We start from the raw sequence: 23,846 nt of genomic DNA on the forward strand, positions 1-23,846 counted from the left end.
GGCCACCAGTGAGTCCAGTGTGATCTGGAAGGGGAGGAGGAGGTGATAGGGACAGGGAAGGGAGGGTCAGGGTGAGGAAGGGGAGGAGCCCTGTGCCAGCAGGACATGCCAGGCGGGAAAGGGCCCCTGAGGCAAGCGGCATCGAGCCTCACAGCTTTAAATCATGAACATTACTCAGTGTTAATAATGGTGATTATCATCAGTAATAGAAAGGGACAGATGTATCCTGTTAACAAGACCCGCTAGTTGGCTTCCTGGGACCCACCAGCCCACGAGTGGGGATGGAAACTGCACGTAATTGCTCTTCAGAGAGAGAAGCAGTTAACTTCTGGTCCCATTCACTGGGCGTGGGGAGGATGCACCGGGAGCCGCCCACCCGCTCGCTGCTGGAGGGTGCTGGGCAGCGCTCCAGTGCCAGAGGGAGGGATTTAGCAGTGCGCATCTCCCGTGTTCACATCTGATGCCATGTCCCTCGGGGCTGGAAGCACTGTGATGCTCCCCACCGTCCCCAAATCAACCCCAGGCCCTTCGGCCTCAGAGCCTCGCCCTGCCCCCCACCCTGCTCCCTGTCCTCGGGGCTCCTGACCTGCTAGGCCTGAGTGGGGAGGAGGGATGGGCAGCAGCCCTATCCCTCTCCTTTCTTAGCTCCTCCCCATGCATCATGATCTCTCAGAACCAGCTGCCTCCTCCAAGCAGTCCTCTGGGCCCAGCCAGGCCTGGAGTCCTTTAGGGGCCCTACACACTCTTTCATGAGCCAACACTGTCTTTTTCATCTCTTGATGGGACAATGAGACTCTTTTCTGTGTCCTCCTCCAGACCGTTTGCTCCCCGAGGGCAGGGCCTGCGTTGGTCTGGTTCACAGTTGGTGTCCATTGCTTGCCAGTGCCTGGAACCTACCTGGCTCCACACCTGTCTGCCTGGGGACCACAGACTGCACGGCAGAGGGGCCGGACATCTCTCTATCCCCCTGCACATCAAACTCATGGAGAGGTGTTGCGTTTTTCAGATTTTTAACCAATGGGCTCCAAAAAATACTGAACCTCTTTAGAAGACTTCAAAATAAGCTAGAAGTTTTTGTTTCTCAGAATTTATGGTCTGCACATTTGAGAGATTTCATAAGCGCCGCACATTTCCTAACACTGGCGAGACTGCCAAACATCCATTTTCAGAGAACTCCCTCCAGAACTGACATCTCATTGGAAAAGAAGGGTTTTCTCACTTATTATTAAAGCAATTCTTGATCAGAGGGGACCAGTTGCATGTGTTGATTCTCTGTGAAAACATAAGCAGGGTAGTGTTCGAGTGATAACAGCCTGCCTTGGGTTCCACTTGGAACTTGAGTCTTTTGTTAAAAGAAAAAAGCATAATTCATCTTCCAGCTCAATGGCCCTTGAAAGCACCTTGCTTAGAAGACGCACCTGCAGCAGGGTCCTGGGGTCTCCGTGGCCACGCCCCCTCTCATGGTGGATGGCTTTTGTCTTTATAAGGCAGTCCCCCCGGGGCTCTCCTGGGGGGGGTGAATGTCAACAGACCGGACTGCGGTGCAGCCAGGGGGCCCACGTTGGTCTCTCAGCTGAGTGGGTGAAGCCACTTTGCGCCCCGTTTTTCAGATCAAATAGAAGCACGCATTGAATTCTGCTAGTTACGTGTTGCATGTCACTGTCCCACTCAGCGGTGAGGAACAAGGACAGAGGCAAGCCTAACGCAGGGTAGCCACATGTACTGAGCTGTGGCTCAGAGCCCTTGGCCTCTGCTGGGCTGCAGGTTCTCTGCCCCTTACAGTAACTCACGGCCCCTTATGGTAACTAACACACAGGGCGAATTTCAAACAGCGGCCCCGTCCTCAGGGCTGGGCTCTGCATGCGCACTACATCTCACCAGCCTCCTAGGTTTTCCTGGGAGGCACCAGCCGTCCTCGTACTGCCCCAGCCCGTCCACCCAAGGCCCTCAGTCCCAGAGACTCCCCGGGGCCTCCCTCCGTGGCCAAGCTGTCCAGACTGGTGCGCCTCCTCTCCCCCAGGCCTTCTCTTTCCTCTTGCTGACTCTTCTTCAAAGCACCTGTCACCTTTGGAAGTCATCGTCCTTGTGTGCGAGCCCCACGGGGCAGACTCTGTCCCATGTTCTGCCTCGGTGAGAGGACACCCCTGTGTAGATCCCCCCTTCTCCCCGTGGTGACCTTGATGACCTGCCTTACCGTCCGCAGAGGTGGGCTGGGACAGCATGAGCCAAATGCATGTCTTCACTTAGAGGACAGTGAGGTCTTTGAGAGCGAGATGAAATTCGGCTCCCTATACCCCACAGTTACTCCTCTCCTACTTCCCCCGATTTCAGACACACGCATGTCACACAGAACATCAGAGTGGGGCAGGGGGCGATGGGGCTGTTCTCGTTATAGGAAAGGGGGAGAGGGACAGGGAAGGGGGAGGGAGGGGGAGGGGAAGAAGGGAAGCAGGAGGAAGGGAGGGAAGCTGGCCATTTGCAAAGGAAGCAGAGTGATCCTTCTCTCCCAGGGCAGGACTTTTAGAAAGGTCAGTGTCAGCCGCAGACCTTGTAGCTTCCTTGACTGAGTCCGTGGAGACGGCCACGTTGCCGTGAGAGGTGCAGCGCGCCACGGGCTGTCCTCAGCCACGCCATGAGCGAGTGCAACGGTCCTTAAAGGCTTTCTCGTCCTCGAGCTCCTCTCATCTTACCATCATCTCCTTGCCCAGGAGAGGAACTGCCACCAACTGACCTGCCTATGGACAGCTCTTTTCCTCCTGGGCCTACTGCCTTGGACATTCCAGAAGCTGTGGGTGCTGTGTGGTCGGAGCTTCAAGGGAAGGTGACAGTGAGACAGATGAGGGTTCCCAGGTGTGATGTCACACAGTAAAGGTCCGGGGGCTGGAGGCAGGATGCCATAGCAGGGGGTGGCCGCAGGGGAGGGCGGCCGCAGGGGAGGGCTGTGGTCCCTGGAGTCCACCACAGTCACCCTCTTGTGAAATGAAGAGTCCATGAGGAGATCTCGTGCAGCTTTCCCGCTAAGTTCTAGGCTGGCTCAGTGCATAGAAATACCATGTGAGCACACACTTAATTCCACAGTTTCTAAAAGCCATGCTCAAAAAAGTTAAGGAAAAACAATGTAATTGCTTTAATAGTATATTTTACTTAATGCAATATTATGTTGTAGGGGAGGAGAAATTTTCCTCTATAGATTTTTCTGACTGGTCTAAGATTTAAATTGATGTGAGACTGATTAACAGAAGAAAATCAAATTTAATTTTTACATTTGGGAATCCCCCCATCCCCATACATGAGAGGATCAAAGTCGGAAATGAACAATATGGTGTGGGTCCCATCCTGACCTAGGGGATGGGGTGGGGGCCTGGGGCTTCAAAGGGGAGGAGGGCAGTTAAGGGAGGGGCCAAAAGCTTCCCTGGAGCCCTCAGGGTCTGGATTGCCTTTGGCTGAAAATAGTCAACACGCTAATGTGGTACGTGGTGGGGAGACCTGCTCTGAACCCCTTCTGCTGAGCTTTTGAGATGTGAAAGAGGTTGCATGGTCCCAAAGCTGAGTGGGTGGATTGCTCCCTGTCCTGTTAAGAGCCTCGGTCCTGAGAACGGGTCAGGCCAGTTAAACTGATGTGACCGGTTTCACGAAATGGTCTTGTGGGTAAGCTCCCAAAGTTAGGCCTCGATCATGCAAGCAACCAGGTAATTAATAAGAGGTATTTCTGGGGCGCTGGGGTGGTTCAGTGGGTTAAAGCCTCTGCCTTCGGCTTAGATCATGATCTCAGGGTCCTGGGATCGAGCCCCACATCGGGGCTCTCTGCTCAGCAGGGAACCTGCTTCCTCCTTTCTCTCTGCCTGCCTCTCTGTCTACTTGTGATCTCTGCCTGTCAAATAAATAAATAAAAAGTCTTAAAAAAAAGAGGTATTTCTATGGAAACTAGACACACACTGGTTAGCAAAGCGAGTTCCAAACCCCATGTCTGAGTGCCATCAGTGGGATTTCTGGGCGTCAGGCTCAAAGCACCCGCACGCGGAGAGAGGGCCGGCGGTGGCAGTCTGGTACAGCGTCGTGGTTTGCCGTTTGCTGATCGCTGGAGGTCCCTCCGCGTGGCCCACGCAGCAGCAGGCAGGGGTCTGTCTGAACAGGGCTGTTGTAATGATTCCTCTCAAGCTTGCATCAGGCTGCCTGGTGTGCAGGGCCTCGGGGGAAGGGGCAGTTCTCGTTCTCGGTGACTCCAAGTCAAAAGGATGGGAGAGGATCAGAAATGTTGGTTTGAAGAGTCATAAGCAGATATTTGAGGACATCGGAAGAATTCAGGATCTCATCCAGTTTAGGAGCAAATAGCAACGCCTGAAAGACCATTCGTCAGATCTAGAATCATCTACTACCCAACAGGTTATGTCGGGGAGACATAATTTTTCTCTATAAAACCACCCTCCTTTCCACCAAAGATAGCCAAATGAAGACTCGTTTGTTTGCAAAATGAGTCTGGTTTCAGGCGGACTTGGCCTGACAACGTGCAAAAGTGGCCCGAGAATGGTCTTGGGCCACGTGGGCTGTTTTTAAATCTGCTTTGCTGGAACTTTCCATAAGGGATCTTTGGACCAAACACTGAACCGCCTCTAGAGACAAAACCACACTTTGACCTTGCACCAAGTGCACTTTTGGCGTTAAAGCTCGCTGACTTGATTAAGTCCATCCCTATCTTAGCCAGTCCTGCCCATGCGTCAAATCCCCTTCTGAGGAGTCCTTTCCCACAAGCCTTCTACAACTTCCTTTTTTAACATTCAGACTCTGCTCTGTGTTTTCCCTCTTAAATAACCAGACTCAACTTTAGGACCAAACTACTTTCTTCTCCGTCAACCACAAAAAAAATTCATTTCCATTCCTCATCCCATTTCTTACCGGAAGCCCACATCTCAGTCTCTCTGCCCACAGAGACGTTTCCCTTATTGTTTCCGGTAGTTTACGTTCTTCGTCAGCAATAAATGTTTCTTTATTTTCTCTTATTGGGAATCAATCTGGATCTTCAATGAATTTAACTTCACTCAACGCTCAATAGCAAAGTTTGAAATTTCAGGTTATTACCAAAAAGATTTGGGGAAACTGGCTTAGAAATATGCGTCTATTCAACTTACTTGTTCTTAACAATTGTGTTTTGATCAGTCACAAAAACCTTACAAAGAATAAAGCAGCTAAACTTCAATACTTATGTTGTCTTTCCTGCTGACAAGCCCTCTAATGGAGTTGACGGGAGCTGATTTTACTTTCAGTGAAGGTAAGTAGCATAAAAGGATTATATTTAATGCTAAGGACTCTAAACCCATGCTGATTTCATTATACCAGCATGCTTCAACCAGCTTTCACATATTAGAGACCAATCCTAGATCACGTGAACTTGAAGAACACTTGGGTTTGTTTTGATAATTTCTGAGAGTTTTGAAACAGCCAAGCCTGTAAGCTCTTGTCTCAAGACAGCTCTGTGAAGTTATTTTACAAATGAATTTTGGCAATGCCATCCAGACGTAGGAGACTTGGCACACACCCACGACACACAGGCATGGACACATATGAACAGGGCAAACAGAGGTCTTACACTTTCTAATGTATGTGCTCATTTGCTCCATCTCCAAAGACACCCTCTTTCCCTCTGTCTGTCCGTCTCTCTCTTCTGGTAAGAAATCTCTCCCTAAGGTGTGTGTTTCAAAGAATGGCTCTTGGGTCCTAGAGGAGATATGGGTAGAAAATCTCTATCACAAAGGCACTAAGTTTCTCTAAGAAGGACTTGGGATTCCTAAGGACAATACTTAAAAGAGTTTTGAGATAAATAGGAAGGGTTTTAGGATTGGTAAAAAGGACAGGTTAAACAACTCTGAATTATTTCTGAGGCTGTATTTCTAGTTTTGCAAAGATTTGTAAGATAAGGACAGTTGCCTACAATCCCTTAAGAAATCCCTTCAGTTACATCCCCTAAATGGTATCCCAGGTTGATCTCCTCACCTAATTATCTTTAATTTGCTTCTTTTCCTTTGGGAATGTAGCTCTAATTTTAACTCAGGGGTGAAGGCCTTAAGAAACTCCAATCACGTTCTGAATATCAGCTTCCAGTATGGCTAACTTTTAACTACAGGGTCGCTTAAAAATGAAAGTACTCTAGACACCATCTTTGGGGTGATCCGTGGTGGACATTTTGAGGACAGCTGACCTACAGCCTGTGTGCCCTGGTCCGTCCCCCATGGAAAACTGAGCGGGCCGTGTAGCTTTCTCCCTTTGTCTCATAACCGTGTCCACCAACGAGAATGCTAATTCACCAGCTGCCCGCCTTAACAGATTCAAGAACAAGGGGAAAGACAGTATGGAAATGAGGCAGCATCAAATGGAAGTTAATGTGGAGCTGAAGAAAGCTAAGAAGGTTGACCAGATGCTGAAAAGGAGAAACAGAAGCTGATTTCCTGATGACACTACTTCTGCACGGCAGGAAAACTTCCAACAACCCGGGCACTGTAAACTGGTCTGTTGATGACATTGTCAAAGGCATCCATAGCAACAACTTGGAAAGCCAGTTCCAGGCTACTCAAGCCGCCAGGAAACTGCTCTCTAGGGAAGAACAGCCCCCTGTAGATGCCATAATCTGGGCTGGTTTGATTCCAAAATGTGTGTCCTTCTTGGGCAGAACCGATGGAAGCCCCATTCAGTTTGAATCTGCTTGAGGCTTACTACCATTGCTTCCGGGACATCAGAACTGACCAAGGCTGCGGTAGATGGAGGTGCTGTCCCAGCATGCATTTCTCCATTGGCATCTTCCCATGCCCACGTCGTTGAACGAGCTGTGTGGGCTCTAGGAAACATTGGGGGGGTGGCTCAGTTTTTCAAGGCTTGGTTATCTCCTTGCAGTTCCTGGCGTATCATCTTTATTTAGCATGTGGCTACTTACGTAGCCTTACTTGGACACTTTCAAACCTTTGTCGGAACAAGAATCCCGCACCCCAGTGAGATGCTCTTGAGCTGATCCTTCCTACCTTAGTTTGTCCCCTGCATCACGGTGATCTAGAAGTCTTGGCAGATACCTGCTGGGCCACTTCCTACCTTCCTGATGGTCCAAATGAGCAGATTGAAATGGTTGTGAAAACAGGAGTTGTGCTCCAACTTGGGAAGCCTCTAGGAGCTCCTGAATTGTCCATTGTGACTCCCGAGCTAAGAGCCATAGGAAATATTGTCCCTGGGACAGACAAACAGTCTCAGGGTATCATAGATGCAGGAGCACTTGCTGTCTTTCCCAGCCTGCTAATGAACCCCAAAACTAATATTCAGAAGGAAGCTATGGGGACAATGTCAAACATCACAGCTGGTCGCCAGGACCGGATGCCGCAAGTTGTGAATCGTGGATTAGTCCCATTCCTCAGTGTTATTCCCTCTAAGGCCGACTTTAAGACACAAAAGGAAGCTGTCTGGTCTGTGACCACCTACGCAAGTGGTGGGACAACTGAACAGATTGTATACCTCATTCATCATGGCATAATAGAACCATTGATAAGCCCCTTGGAGGCCATTTCAACAGCTTTCCAGCTGCTGAGAAGATAGGTGAGACCGAGAAATTTAGTATAATGATGGAAGAATGTGGAGGTTCGGACAAAATGGAAGCTCTACAAAACCATGAAAATGGGGGCGCCTGGGTGGCTAGTAGTTTAAAGCCTCTGCTTTAAAGATCCCAGGAGTGCGACCCTGAGCTTGGGATGAATACCTTCAGAGGTAGTTTCTGGCACAACTTTCTGATTGTCCTCTTCCTCTACAGAGAAATCTTTCTCAATCAAGTTTAAGGAAGCTTTGTACACAGACTCGTTTTCATGGTTGGTTTTTTTTTTTTTTAAAGAGTTTATTTATTTATTTGACAGACAGAGATCATAAGTAGGCAGAGAGAGAGAGGAGGAAGCAGGCTCCCTGCTGAGCAGAGAGCCCTATGTGGGGCTCGATCCCAGGACCCTGAGATCATGACCTGAACCAAAGGCAGAGGCTTAACCCACTGAGCCACCCAGGTGCCCCTTATTGTAGCATTTTTTACAATGAAATTCAACTTAACCAGTTCCAAACCATAGAAACGGTATGAAGTTCCTCCTTTCAGTGGGTTTCTTATTTCTGTGTGGAATCTCTTATCTTGTGGTGTCCTGTAGATAAAGATAAAATTCCGCCCTTTTCTTTACTTTATATATATATTATATTATATTTAATTCTATATTTTATATATATATAATATTCTAATATATATGTATATATTCTAAATATCTTGCCAGTTTTCAACCAGGACACACAGTAAATATTCTGGCAGTGTTGAATAACCTCTCTCTCCTCTTTGGGTTTAAGAGGGGACCCCAAAGAGGGTGCAAATGATACCATCTTCCCAAGATCCAGAATCATTCCCAAGTATCCCAAAGGAAGAGCCAGCAATCTACCTGTCCAAGGCAGACACAGCCCAAGCCAGGTTCTCAGGAGGCAAAGTGAGACCATCCACAGGGTCAAAGCTGTCCCTGGGAGAGAAAGGATCAGTAACCGATGGGTCTGGATTTGGAAAGGAGGGGCATCCTGAAATTTTATTTTCCTCTTCTGCGAGATTCTGAGCAACACCTGGTCATGTGTGAGAGAGCCTAGGAGAAATTCTGGTCATGTGTTTCCTCTTGGGACAATGTGGGGGATTCGTGAGGGGCTATCAATCTTCCTTTTCTTTTCTTTTTTTTCTTTTAGTTTCAGAGGTAGAGATCAGGGATTCATCAGTTCATGTAACACCCAGTGCTCATTCCATCACATGCCCTCCTTAATGCCTGTCACCCAGTTACCCCATCCCCCACCCATCTCCCCTCCAGCAGCCCTCAGTTGGTTCCCTAGAGTTAAGAGTCTCTGATTTTGTCTTATTTTATTCCTTTGTCCCTTCCCCTATGATCTTGTTTCTTAATTTCCACATATGAGTGAAGTCTTACAGTATCTTTCTCTGACTGACTTATTTTGCTTAGCATAATACCCTCTAGTTCTATTGACGTCATTGCAAATGGCAAGATGTCATTTTTTGATGGCTGAGCAATATTCCAGTGTGTGTGTGTGTGTGTGTGTGTGTGTTTGTGTGTGTGTGTGTGATGATATATCTTCTTTATCCATTCGTCTATCAGTGGTCATCTGGGCTCTTTCCATAGTTTGGCTCTTGGGGACGTTGCTGTTATAAACATGGATGCCCTTTTGAATCACCATGTTTGTTTCCTTTGGGTAATACCTAGTAGAGCAATTGCTACCAGTCTTTCTAATTCTTCTCCAAATTTGCTAGAATCTCCTGGAAAAGATCTGCTGCTGTCCAGGGGACATTTATTCTTCTGGTGGGGTTCTAGGCTATATCCACGAAGGACTTGCACAGGAAGACCAGAAGCTGGTGGAGCCTGATTTACAGGGCGGGCCCTGTTGCCCATCCCACTGCCTCCACTAAGCCCACCTCCTGGCTTTCAGCTTGTACATGAGTAACCCATGGACGCCAGGCCTGGAGATGGGGCTGTGGGACACTCTGTAAATCTCATAAGAAAAAGAAAAAAGGAAGCTGAAATAGGCAGATGGGGCCAGATTTTAAGAAGGGGAATTTCTGTTGAATTTACTTTTTGTTCAAGTCTGATTTCTCTTCTTTCATCCTGCTAAGGGAGTCCCTAAGAGGAATCACTGTATTTCCTTGTGTCCTCTTTTTAATTTGGTCTCTCTGAAGGTGCCAAGAAATTGTTTAGGATGAGAGATCTTTAAAATTTTTTTCTTCGCTCAAATACAGCCAATTCAGAGAATCAGTCATTTGGCCATCAATGAGTAGGATCTGTCAATAGTGATTCAGACTAATAAGCCTTTTCATGGAACGACCCAGAGGTAATTTTCCAGGCTTAAGATAAATCTTTCTTGAATGCAGGTGGCATCCTTGGGGTGGGTACAGATGATGTACTCCCCTGAGCACCGAAGTTTCTTCTCAAAGCCAGTCTCAGAAAGCAAAGGCCTTTGTCCCACCAGTGGTCATGGGTCTCTGTTCTCCCGTGAAAATGGGATGCCTCCAGTCTGAGACCCGCTGATTTGTGACACTGAGCAGGTGCTCCTGGAATGGGATTTTTCTAACAGTAACAATGAAGGTCAAGATAGCAACAGCTTCTCATGAACTGGGATCTCTGATCCTGACACAGACAAAGATTTTCAGATCCACAGCCTTTTGGGGGTGCCCAGCAGATGGGCAAAGACACCCATCCTCTGACTGGCAGACCAGAGAAGGCATGCTCACTGGCCAGAACGCCAAGCGCTCAGGCCATAGAACAACACAGCAGACAGAAGTAACGTCCATTTCTGGGAGGAAAAGGATGGATAAAAACATGGAGTACTCTTGCCAAATACTAGAGTCACCAAGCCCAAGGAGCTAACTCCCCCAATATTTTCTACTTCTTTAAATTTTAGAAAAGGGTCAAAAGGACCCTGACTGCTCTGCTTCCTTTGGACTCTGCAGGTACAGACCCAGGATCTGCTGTGGGAATTCTGACCTTTTGCCAGCTGTCAGAGTGTTGAATGTATCTCTGCTGCAGCTGCCATGGGGTGATCTGTAGTCAGCAGATGGGGCTCACCAGAACTGTAGGGGAGGAAAATTATAACTCCTCCCCTCAAATGTTCTTCTGGCTGGTCTAAGAATCAAATTGACATGAGACAGATTAAGTGGGGGGCGGGCACCTGGCTGGCTCAGTTGGTTGAACATCTGACTCTTGATCTCAGCTCAGATCTTGATCTCAGGGTTGTGAGTTCAAGCCCTGTACCAGGCTCCATGCTTCAAAACAAACAACAACAACAAAAATAAATAGACATGAGACAGATTAACGGAAGAAAATCAAACTGAATCTCATACATTTGGAACACCCCCCCACGCCCCGTACAGGAGAGGGTCCGAGTCGGAAAGGAACAACATGGTATCAGTACCATCCTGAGCTAGGGAGTGGGGTGGGGGCCTGGGGCTTCAGAGGGGAGGAGGGCATTCACGGGGCAGTCAGGAGCAGGTGTCTGGTGATGTCATGTCTCCCTGCCCCATGGATAGGTCTCTCAGATAAACTTATCTCTGTCCTAACTCTCATCCTGGGGAAGATCCTCCATTTAGATTCTTCCAGATGTTAAGGGAGGGGCCAAAATCTTCCCTGGAGCCCGCAGGGTCTCGATTGCCTTCAGTGGAAAATAGTCCACGTGCTAACATGGCACGTGGTAGGGAGACGTGCTCTGAACCCCTTCAATGGGGACAAGTACCTGATGTGACATCACCAGTGGGATCCTTTCCACTCCATTTTCACACTAAGTCTTTGAAATCCAGTTTCTCTCCTGGTCTTGCAGCACATCTCAGGTTCTTTAGCCACTAAAATGTCTTTGGGGGTACTTGGCCGATATTTTGAGCTATGAGATTTACCGTCGGAGAAGTGGACCCACGTGCCTGAGGTTTTCCACAGATACTTCAGTTTCCCAATAAGCAAACAGAAATCATTTTCAAAATTAAGACTAACTTAATTACAATTGAGTTAAATTAACATTGCTGGTCCTCATCCACGCTGGTGCATTTCAAGTGCTCAGCTAAGTGGTCCCCAGATCAGATGGCGTGCTTCTCGCTCCCCGGTCATCTGAGGCCTCAGAATTCACCTGTGTATTTAGACATTGCAGTTGCTGCCCTGTGTTTCCTGTTCTAAGGGGAATCAAGCAGAAGTCCGTGTTTGACTGGTGAGGTGTTTATCGAGGGATGAGGAATGGGAATTATTTGATGTTTCTGTTTCTGTTCAGTAATTTGACAAATGAATGGTCTGAGTTCATAATTAAGAAATTAGTTTTTAGGAAAGCTCCATTGGCTCGTGAATTGATGAAGTGAAGACTGTCACATTGCCGGGGGCGGGGGGGGAGTCCCATCTCAGCAAATAAACAAGAATTTAATGACTAGTCCCCAGCTGTGTGTGTTAGGAGGTGGCAAGTTGAAAGGACGGGGAGGAGATCCAGTGTCAGAATATTCTCCTATAGGGGTGCCTGGGCGGCTCAGTTGGTTGAGCAACTGCCTTCGGCTCAGGTCATGATCCTGGAGTCCTGGGATCGAGTCCCACATCGGGCTCCCTGCTTGGCGGGGAGTCTGCTCTTCCTCTGTCCTCTCCACTCTTACAATCTCTCTCTCTCAAATAAATAAATAAAATTAAAAAAAAAAAAGAATATTCTCCTAGAAAGCAGGATTAATGGCACCAGAGAGTTCCACTCCAGCAGCATTCCTCCTCTGACCAAAGCCACCCACCCACTTAGCCAAAAAGCCGTTGTAGCAAAGAAAAAACCTTGTCTTCTTGCCCCGTGGATCACGGGGAGGAACTGGTTGCCTACATACAGTAATAAGCCAGTAGGGAACTTTTAGTGAGTCATTTCATTCTAAAAGTATGAGCTTACTCTCAGTTATCATTTTTAAAAGATCTCTTTACAAGACATATTGGCCTCCCCTTGGATTTAGCAAAAGAAAACAGTAGGAGAGGGCCAGTCCATGAGAACAGCCCTTGAGTGCCTACTGGGTGCCAAGCACAATGTGAGTGAGGAGGGGTGATACTCAGCCTTGTGTGTCTTACTACAGAGGTGACATTTGTGCTGGACATCAAGGGATGAATAGGAGTTGGCTGGAAAAACAGATGTAAGGCATGGAGGTGGAGAGTGGAGAGAAAGAGCAGAATCTGGAAAATGTGGCTACTGTTGGAGAGGAAGGTCCCAGAGCACCAAGGCAAGACATTGAGACCGTCTTGGAGAACTAGAGGCTGCAAACTCCAGAGGCTATAGGGGTGGGGCGGGGGATATAGGTGAGCAGGGCCGGTCCAGCTGTGATGCAGGCTGGGACCATGGCAGGGGAGTACGTGAACATGGATGGGCCTTGTCGCCCCAGTCTTTTGAGAATTGTGGTATTCATGTGAAACATCAACTATCAAAACCTTGTGAGGGCAGATGTGGTCCTCTGGCAGCCCGTTTGCCGTGTCTGTTAGATTCCAGCAGGGGAGGCTGAGGTAGGGTCCCCGCAGAGTCGGGTTCAGGCTCAGAAGAGACCATAACTACTATGGCAAAAGACCCAAGTAGGGGGCATGGACTTCCGGTGGCTCCAGGTGGGAGATTGTGGTGTTTATCCAGAGCAGAAAAAGCCGAGACAAAGTGACAGGTATAAGGAAGGAAGACAGCGTGCCTGAAAGATGGCACCTTTCAAATTCTGCCATCAGCTTTCTGGTAGGCAGACATGTAAAGCAGGTGGGCAAACTATGAAGGCAGGTGGATGGACAGGTAAGGCAGGTAGGCAGACAGGTGAAGGCAGGTGGGCAGACAAGGTAAGAGCTAGAGTACTAAAGTACTGTGAAAAGTACTATGATCTGAAGTCCTTTAAAGGTTTTCTACTGAACTGCAGCTCCTGTCTGTCTCTGTGAATTACGACCAAATTACCCATCATGATTACTTCCGGTTAATTTGTCCTGCTAAGCCTGAGCCGGTTGATGAGTTTTCTTAATTTTGATTATATGCTCAAGGGAGTGTTTAGTTCCTGTGCATCTGAAGGTTGTCTGAAGGCAAACAAAGTCAACAATGAGCGGTGGCCCCTCAGAAGCCACCTGGGCTCCTGTTCCAACTCCAGGTCTAATGACCTTGGTTAAGACATGTAAGTGCTCTGGGACTCAGTTTCCCCATCTATAAAATGGAACAAGGGGAGTACCTGGTCTCAAAGTTTCTCCCCGTCCTGGAATCGTATTCAGTTTCCTACTTTCTGTGAAGTGTTGGTGATTTAACCCTGATGTCTCTGTTTATTGGATAAAAGCCCACCTCACCCCTAAGTTAACCCCTCGCTGACTCTAATGTCTGGCTAAGGGCGGTTTCAGGGTCTTTGGGACTGACTTGCTGTCATTCCAGCCACACACAAGTCTTTGTGTCTCTCCCATGGTGAAATGAATGAATGAATGAATGAATGAATGAATGAGTAGTTGTGATTTCAGTGCTCATGGAGCCTGAGCACACCTACATGATCAACCAGCACCCCCAGACCCCCCCATCCAAGACTCTTATAGCAAGGGTTTGCATCCCTCAATGAAGAGTTCCCTTTTCCCATCCACGAGTGAAGACATGTGGGTGGTTTCAATATTTACTTGTGTTATGATTAAAAAAAAAATTTATGATAGTGCCCACACACTGAGTACCTAGAAGATTCTATGCACTTGGCTAGGCCACCTCCACCCCTACCCACATACATGCCTGTAATCCCATGACATTCTCACATTTGGAAGTGGATATTATTATCCCCATGGTATAGCCGGAGAAACTGAGGCCCAGAGAACTTATTTTGCCCACATAACTAATCTTTAGAGGAGCCAGAATTAGGACATTGGTCTGGATTCTTTTAATCTCCCAGGCTGCCCTCTTGGATCCCACTTATCTTTTAGGATGGCCTCGAATGTCCCCAAGGTCCTGGGACCAGTAAGACACGGGCCATGTTTCTCCACGTATCTTCTATGTCATGTTGGCTCTCAGTGCAATGCACTTCTGATGAGCGCTTGTGCTTCCTGGGCCTTATGAAGCACCGGGTATGCAGGGGTGAATGAGGCCTGACCTGTCTTCAGGAGCTCACCTTCTAGTGGAGGACACAAACTGGTGCATGTCTGGGGCTCCCAGAACACAGAGACGCAAAGTGCCAGGAGACTGTAGATAAAGATTTCTTCTACCTCTAAGGATGTAGGAGATCTTCCTGGAAGAGAAAGCAGCTGTGCTTATCATTAAGAGTGGGATGTGATTTGTTCATGTCAGAGCAGAGTGGTGTGATTCCAGACAGAGGGGAGAAGGTGAGAAGAGGCAAGGAAGAGGGGACATGCAATTAGGTGTGTGCTCCTGAAGGTATGTATGTAGATGGCTGTTTGGTTAAACCAGTTCATCCAGTTGGCCATGCAGCCAAAACCCAGGCTTCCTGCAAACCCTTCCAATTCATGGCATATTAACTTACCATTTTCTACACAAATAGACAAGAAAGACTTTGTTTCTAGCTGGTAGAAATGACTTTGCATAGTAACCTACTTCTTTACAAAATTATCTCTTGATCTTTAAAATTTTCCCCATAGAAAGCCTCAAGGAGGAACTGACAATCTTTACTGTCTACCTGATTAGGAGTTAATTTGGGACAACAGCAGAGGCCCTCACATAGCAGTGGGGCTTGGGGAAATGTGGGAAGAGTTGGGAGACTGTCTGGATCAGGGAGCCAAGTGTCTTTGGTTATGAATAGGGACTTCTGGGCCAGAATGTCAATCTCAATTTTAGGAGATACAGAACAGTGGGAGACCACTCCCAACTTACAGTAATAACTACTGCTGGGTTGTATTCTTTGTTTTATACTAAAATTCTTACAATAGTCTTATAAGGAAGACACATTACCATTTTACGAGTGAGGAAGCTGTGTTTCAGAGAAAAGAAGTTGTAGGCAGCTAGAGAAGGTAGACTTGAGAATCAAACCCAGATCAGTCTAGCACAAAAGCCTTCTGGCCTTCCAGTGTCCTTAATAAAAAAAAAAAAAGTTACAAGAAGAATTTTTTAAGGGAAAAATGAAAAAGTCACTTAAATGGCAACATACAGAAACATAGTTCGTTCTAATACAAATTTTAAACACACATGTGAAAAGATGTTAAGCCTCAGTGTAAAAGCAAACCAAATAACTAGATACCTCTCTTACTCCTTACATTGGCAAAAAAGAAAAAAAAAACAAAAAAACTAAGATAACAACAATAATGATACCCCATTTGACAAGGATGGGAGGGAGTAGAAATTCTGCTGCTGTTCACCTGACTGCCTATGTTATTGTTACTTCGTTAGAACAAAGTCAGTGTCCTTTCAATGAAACACTAAAGAAAAAAGACATCTGCCATCTTCTAGGCTGGTGTGACATCCGGTGCTATGGGAATGCGGGAACTTAATAGCAGCTGGTCCTGGACTTTTGGGATCCCCAAAACCACAAGAGAAGAGCCTCCATGGAGACAAGGGCATTGGTTGCCCTGGGCGCTGTCCGTGGTGCTGACCCAGATGAGCCTCTCTGGCCACTTGGTTGGTGGCCTTGGGAGGCACAGCCTGGCCCTCCTGACCCCAGCATGGGCCCCTGCTGCCAGAAACCTGCCCAGAATCTAAGTCCTGCCCCCCCCAACAGTAATGCTTGCTTACTACTCAGACACTGAAAAACAGAGCCACCTGTAAATCTGCCGTCTATTGTAACGTTCTGATGTATTTTCTTCCTGTCTTTTTTCTACGAATCTTTGTTATAAAGTTGAGATACTTTAATATTCTTAAGTTTCCTCTTAGAAGTATTCTCCCACATTATTCAGAATGCTTTGTGAGCATCATTTTAATGACTTCAAATAATCTGAGATTCAGTTAATGATAATGTAGTCATTTTTGTAGTTAGCTACTATTTATTGAAGATGTAGTATGTTCTTAGCATAATACTAAGGGATTTCCAGATACTACTTCTCATATGCAAAAGGATTTTGAGATGAAGGTGTTATTATCCTCAAGTTTGCTGATATTGAAACTGAAGTTCAGAGAGGGTAAGTAACTTGCCCAAGATCACACAGCTAGGTAAGGGGCAGAGACGGTTTCAAATCGATGGGTGTCTGATGACAAAGGCACTGATTTTGCCATTGCCCCACACTGCCTTCCCTAGTTTTTACATAAGATGGTTAAAAAAAAAAAACCACGTATCTATCACAATTTAATATTCATCCCCCAGATATTTGGATATCTAGATGACTTTGCACTGTCAAATAGAAGGTTGTTAAAGATGAAAAGATCACAGAAGGTTGAGATTAGGATATCCTCAGGCAATGTCAGTGTCTTCCAGCGCCCCTCCTTGGGCAGGCCACATCTTGCAAGAAAATGTGTAGCCTCTACTTGAATGCCTCCTTGCACTGAAAACTCACTATCTGGGCCAGAGAGTTGTATTAACAACGACAGCCACAGTTTTAACTAAGAAGCAATCTGAGTGGCCCGGTTAATCAGGGTCGTTTCACTGCCTACCCTACCCACCCCCCATTGGCAGGTCCCCATCCACTCTGGGCTCATTGTTGAGCATGGATGGATGAGCTGTGGCTTCAGGACCTGTCTCATAGCCAGTGTTGATACACACATGTTGACATGAAGGTGGCTGGCTCCCGGTTCCCAAGGACCTTGGCAAACTTTCCAGCTCCAGCATTTGTCCAGAAGTGGCTCTGCCCAGGTCAGCCTTGGTGGCAGCCGCCTCTGTGGGGAGGTAGGGGTGTTGCAGAAGTGCCCAGCACACCTGCCCTTGTCATTCTGAGCCCACTCTAGGTGCTTTCTTTTCCTAAGGGCTTGAGGGGCACTGCCAGAGAGAATGCCTTAGAGAGAGGAGGACAGGCATCACAGGTGGCTTGCTCTGGGTAACATGACAGGGCCATGTGTCCCAGTGTCCCTCCATTCCCTGAGACTTGGTCTGCCCAAGCCACCTAGCCATGGAACAATAAAGCAGGGCTACAACACGACCTTATCCTCAGGTCACGGCTCTTTGATCTCACTCTGAGCCTCAGCACAGCACAGAGCCCGAGCTCTGGGGCCGGAGGACCTGGATTCAGCCTCTGTGATGCTGTGTCTCATGTGCAGCCCTTCTCCTCATTGTCTTAGCCTCTTCATCCATAAATAGGATTCAGGAGACCTGCTCCAGAGGCTAGACGCTCAGGACTAAGTATCTGTGGCTGTGCATTGCAGACTGTAACCTGAGAATGTCCCGTGTTACGGCAGCATCACCTGCCATGTGCTGCCTCCTGACATCATGTCTGTCATACAGCAGGTGTTTCATAAATGCTGGCTGAATCTACTGTCAGTATTAACAGTGGCCAATAAGTGTCACTGTTAAGAAGGAATGGGAACAAAGAGTGGGCGAGAATGGGAATGCCTCTGGTCTCTGAGTCCAGGCACAGAGGGGCACAGATGGAATGGAGAGGTAGGGATCTTTGAGGTGTGGTCTCTGGACACTATAGCTGTGTCTGTGTCCAGCAGGGCTCCTGTTTGGAAGCCAGAAGAGTGCATGGAGAACCAGGTGCTTCGGTGTCATGGCGGGCTGAAGGAGATAGAAAGGAGCTCAGAACTCTCTGGAGGGTGGAGAGAGTGGGCTGGGCTCCGGGGAGTAAATCTGAGTCTGGGTAGGTTTGCAGGCAGAGTTCTGAGAGCATCATAATTCTGCAGCCTGCAACAGACTGTGTGAGATTTTCTAACATGGAATAAATTCTGCCATTACCCAGTTGAACAGAGAAAATCGATGTCATTAGCCTAATTACGTGGGCTCTGTTTATAGACTCCGATGCTAGGCGCTAGGGGGTGTCAGAATAAGGACAGCGCGTTGCAAAACACGGAGGGAGGTGGGTGTAAATATCCTGCTGTGATTCTTGGTGCCACTTGGTTTCTCAGTGTGCTCTCACCGACAGGGAAAGGGATGACATCATTCTGGTCTGATATGTAATAGGTCTTCAAAACTGCTTTGTTGGACGGATGAGAAGAAGAGGGAGGGAGGGAGGAAAGGAAAGATCTGAGGCAGTCATATAAATCTGAAAAATGTAATTTCCCCTTTGGGGCCGTGTGATCTTCAGCAGGATATGGACATAACAGGCATGAAAGCTCTTGCGTCTCCCCAAAACGCCTCCTGATGGGGGGCTTGGGCTCCCCAAGGGAAGAATGGGGCTTGGGCTGAATTGTCACCCCTAATAGGGTCTGCAATTCTGCCCCACACCTCAAAGTTTTGGACTTCAAAGTAACGGTCTGCGGCGGCACGTGGGTGGGGAGATGGATAGGATGGATAGCAGCTGGAGGACGAATGTCACCCTGGCCACCCCTTTGGGCTCTGGAGACAAAGGGGAGCCTAGCCCCTGTGCATCAGATGCCCGTTTCTTGGGTCTCCTGCCGACTCCAGAGCCAACAGCAGAGTGTCTGCCGGCTGGGTCCCATGTGTCCTACCTCCTCTGGACTGTATAGACACAATTCACAGACTGTGGTCCTTACATGACTACCTCCTTATCCTGGATCTCTGTGCTGGAGAGTGGACTGCAGCACATTCAGGATTTAGAATCCCATTGGCTGAGACTGTGAGCCTCACACATGAGCTCACTCCCATTTGATGTGTCCATCCCCCTCTGGGTTGGTAATTGTGGTTCCCCTGTCAGTGGCCAACAGACATCTTCAAACGCTGATGCTGAGGATGTGTGAGGCTAGGACCATGAAAGCTTCAATGGTAGAAACAGGGACAAGGTCAGGTTTCTCTGACCCGGGTGTTGGTCTTGCATCCTGGGATTCTTTGACTCCAGCCCGGTTGGATGGTGCCCTCACCAGATATAGAATTTCAAACATCTGGAGGGGGGTCCTTTGGTGGTCTAACACTTAGCATTAGAGAGGTATCTTCCGCCAATCCAGTCGTTCATTCATTTGCCTGGTTTTCTCTCTCCTTGTGGTTAAATATCTCCCCCGGGTGGATCTGATGGCCAGCATCCTCTCGAGGACTTTGTCTGGGACGTGCTGAGCTGCTCCCCGTGCAGACTTCATTCTGTGTCTCTGACCATCTCTCTGTTACACCTGTGACTCCTTCCTTGGAAACACTTTCAGTTTTGAGGCTAGAATCACAGCCTCAAAGGGAAGAATGGGGCTTGGGCTGAATTGTCACCCCTAATAGGGTCTGCAATTCTGCCCCACACCTCAAAGCTATCGGACTTCAAAGTAATGGTCTGCGAACACAGGAATCTGTGTTCTAACCTCCGAGGACAAATTTTGGGTTTTTTCTCCCCTCCTGTTTATTTTATATCTTTGTCTTCTTCTGCTACCTTCTGGGAATGTTCCACAAGGATTTCTGTGCTATCCCTGATTCCTTTTCTACACATAAACTCTGCCTTTCCCTGCCCCCCTGCCCCCACTTTGGCAATTTTATTTCTGCTCTTACCCTGAGATTTTCCTTTCACGTTTCTCTCACTCCCTCTGAAAGCCTGAGGGTGCCAGCCACGAGTTTCCTTACATTTTCTTCAGCTTTCGGGGATAAATCCTTTTCAGAGAGGATGCTTTTCTCTGAATCTTGAGGGTTTCATTCCTTTCAACTGGGCTGTCATGTCCCTTCACAAGCACCATGCTGGGGTTTTTTTCTGTTTTCCTGCTTGCCCATCTTTGACAAAGAACATCACCCACAGAAGAAGGAGGCGTTTATCTTCTCAGCTCCCCCGCTGTCCGCTTGGGCTTGGACCCACCCCCAACCCCCACCACCGTAGCCCTGGCAGGACGGTCCCTGCGATTGGAACCCTGTCACGGCTTGTCCATAGTGCCACTGGACCAGCTCAGATCTTCCCCTTGATAAGTCCCTCCCTCTCTGGTTTTCGAGAAGTGACCCGAAGTCACAGACCCAGTATGCCCTGCTCCTACGGGGCTGTCTGCCTCTGGCCAGGATGCAGTGGTTCCCCTTACCAGACCCTCAGCCCCTGTCACATGGGCACAGAGAGCTGTGGCCCCAAAGAGAATGGTCAAGGGAGGGTCCTATAGCAGGACTTGGGTCCCATCAGAGTAGCCCCCACTGTGGCAGGGGTCACGCAGTCCAGTGGTGCCAGCTTGGGTCCCCGTGGCAGACGGTGGGCGGGACAGGGTGTCTGTCTGCCTGACAGGCTAGAGCTGTCTATTCAGTGTACACGGGGGCTGCCCCACAGGCTCCTCGATCCAACTCTCGTGGTGTCACGGTTGGTGGGCGTTTCTCTGGTGTTTCGGCAGCGGGCGGGCTGTCTTCAGGATTCCTGTCCAGGTGGAATTCATCATTTTCTGCGTGTCTGTGGGCCAGGTGCGGCTCTATCGCGGGAGGCCGGGGCAGCGGTCTGGACTCAATATTTTGGGCACGTCACCATGGGGAGCGGTGTTCTCATGGTTGGGATGGCCCCCGGAGCTGGGCGGGGAGGGCATGTCCCCGTCCCCATTTCTCCAGGAAGAGACAGAGACTCAGAGACACAGCTAGGTGAGCGGCCAACCAGGGCCTCGAAGTGAAGAGTGCCCCATTCTTAGCTCTCGCTCTTTTCCCTGCAAAGAAAGGAGGGAAAATCAGACCAGTGCCTCTCCGGCAGGCCTCGCCGTGCTTACTATCTTGTGCAGCTCCGCATAATTGCAGGCAGTCCAAAAGTTGCCAGGTCCTTCCGTCACACATGACGTCACCCTCCTCATCACAAGCTGAGGCCAAGGAAGACTGTGGGAAGGAGCCAGAAAGCTCTTCTGTCCATATTTGAGTGCAAGCATTGTTCCAGATGCCCCAGTTGGCTCATTTTCTGTGGTCTTGGGCTACTCTTCCCCATGGGGAGGATGCTCCCCTGCAGCCCTGGGGCTTCCCTTGAACTCACTGCTGTGTGACCTTGGGCAGGTCACCTCACCTCTCTGTGCCTTCTGCCTCTCCATGAAATGAGCACGATGGTTCCTCCTTTCCAGGGCTGTGGTGACGATGAAGTCAGCTAGTCCCGTAGAAAAAGCGGGAACACGTCCGGGTACAAAACCAGAATAGTATTATCAAGAGAAATTGCTCCTTACAACCCGATGCAAAGGCAGATCCCCCCCAGCCCACATCGTGGGGCCTCCTTCCCCCTCCACATGCCCCATGTGTCACAGTGGAAGGGCCACAAGGCACACCCCACCCTATACCTCTCCTGGCTGCTCTGTCCCCAGAGCCGGCCAGAGCACCTTTGGAGCTAAAATAACCACAAGGCCGGGGAAACTCAGCTGGGATGTTTTGGTCCTTGGGGACCAGAGGTGCTTAGAGATACAGAGCTCTCTCCTTCCCCCAGATCTCAGAGGCACAGGGATGCCGATGAAAGGCAGGCAAGCAGCTCTCCTGGAGTCCCCAGTACCTGGATTTAGGTCCCTTTCTCAGAAAAGCCTCCTTGACTGTGAAGAGGGACCCAGCTTGCTCAGCAGACCCAGCTTCCCCTGTTCCCAATTAAGTGGCCTGGCCATGCTTCTCCAGCCTGGGGAGGAGTCCAGGTTTGGGGCCCGGGATGCAGAACGCACAGGGGAGGGACTGACTCGAGGGGGCTTAGATCCTCCCCCTCCTGCCTTGCTGGCCATCCCTTCCACCTGCCTCCCTCCCCTCCAGACCCACCCTCTTCTTGGAGCCCACCATCCCCGCAGCCTCTGACCCTTTGTTCCTGAGGTTCTCCTGGACAGCGCTTTGTCCCCTCCCTCCTCTGTAGGTCACCCCCTGGGTGGCCAAGTGGCTGGTGTCCTGTGCAGGCGGAGAGGGCATGGGTGTGGGGACTCCTGCGTGGGAGGACCTTCATCAGGTTCTGTCTCAGGCCACAAAGCAGCCATGGAGAGAAATACAGGCACGTTCAGTCCTATGATTGATAATCAATCTGGAGCATCCACAGGAAGGCCAAGTATTCAAATGCTTGAACGCATGATTTCAAAGAACATTTAAGACTACAGGAATATGCTTGCGTGAAAAGCCAGTCACCAAAAATATGCATGCCAATCTCCTAATTCTCTAAAAGTGGAATGTATGTGCAAAGAATAAATCTCATTTTTATGTACTTCTTTACATTTTTCCTGTGTTGTCACCAACAAACATGTATTTCTTCTACCTGGAGAGAAAGGACTAGACTTTTCTCAATGTCGCCCTCCCTATGCAGTAGCCGGTTTTGTTTGTTTGTTTGTTTGTTTTAGTTGCGGTGAAATTTACATAACATAAAATTAACCATTTGAAAGTGAACAATTCCGTGGTATTTAACACATTCCCAGCATTGTGGACCCACCCCCTCCACTCCGTACCAGAACTTTCTCATCTCCACAGAGCCACCCCTCCCGGCTCACCTCCGGCCAGCCTGGCTGCCATCTAGACCCTTCCTATCCGTGGATCAGTCTATTCTGGAAATTGATCTCTGCATCTGGCTTCCTTCCTCACTGTGGTGTTCCCACAGCTCACGTGCCCTGCAGCCTGGGCCCTCAGGTCATTTGGCTTTATGACCGAACAATGTCCCACTGGGTGGATATGCCACAATTTGCTGATTCCTTCACCAACGGATGGACATTGGGTGGTTCATACCTGTTGTGAACCCGTGTGTGCCTTACCTCTTGGAGTACTTCTTTTCTGTTCTCTGGGGATATAATTCACGGACATCTGTTATTCTCAAGAACCTAGAGGCCTTTCGTAGAGGAAAGGAAGGGATGTCAGATAACAGGGTGTCTGTGATGGAGGCCGGGGCCAGGGCGGACTCTGACCACCCACAGGAATGTGTTCCATCCGCAGGATGGCCCTGCCAAGCAGGGACCCTGATCACCCCATCCTGAGATGAGGTCACTGAGGCCCCAGGGATTTTGGCTAGCTCACCAAATCTAAGTCAACCAGTGAAAGGCAGAGGCAGGTTTAGACTGGGCATGCTGGCTGGTGGATGAGGTCCCAGGCGGTGGCCCATGGGGTTTCCATAGAGACCCACCCTAGCTGGAGTCACCTGCACTGGGCCTCCCAGGTGGGTGCTCACATTGGGGAGGGTTGGGGTACAGTCACGGCCTGAGTTCTATTCTGTTTGCCCATCTCTCCATCACCTGACGTATATGGGCTGGCAAGTTGGGGACAGTCTGTTCTGTTGCACCCCCCGCCCCTTCCTGCAGAGGAGCCTGTCCGACGGCATTGGCTTCGAGGCTGGGGTCTCCAAGAGCAGAGCTGGCCTGTGCCGAGAACGCTTCCGACACCCTCCTTGGAGCTCCGGCTTCTTCCCAGCAGGATGACCCTCAGAGAGCCGGCACCAGGAAATTTTTTAAAAAGAATCAATTTGTCATCTCAGTAGCAACAGCGAAGTAAAGATGGA

The 23,846-nt window shown here is 48.9% G+C and overlaps 1 protein-coding gene and 1 pseudogene across 2 annotated transcripts in view; both read left to right on the forward strand.

Annotated features, from left to right (window-relative positions):
• SORCS2 (sortilin related VPS10 domain containing receptor 2) overlaps positions 1–23,846 on the forward strand; it is a 421,402-nt gene that overhangs the window by 287,893 nt on the left and 109,663 nt on the right. The gene's annotated exons all lie outside the window — the stretch shown is intronic.
• Positions 357–23,766, forward strand: LOC116871310 (annotated as a pseudogene).

Source organism: Lontra canadensis, unplaced genomic scaffold (assembly GCF_010015895.1).
Source record: "Lontra canadensis isolate GAN:19392208 unplaced genomic scaffold, GSC_riverotter_1.0 scaffold1, whole genome shotgun sequence".
NCBI classification, from domain to species: domain Eukaryota; kingdom Metazoa; phylum Chordata; class Mammalia; order Carnivora; family Mustelidae; genus Lontra; species Lontra canadensis.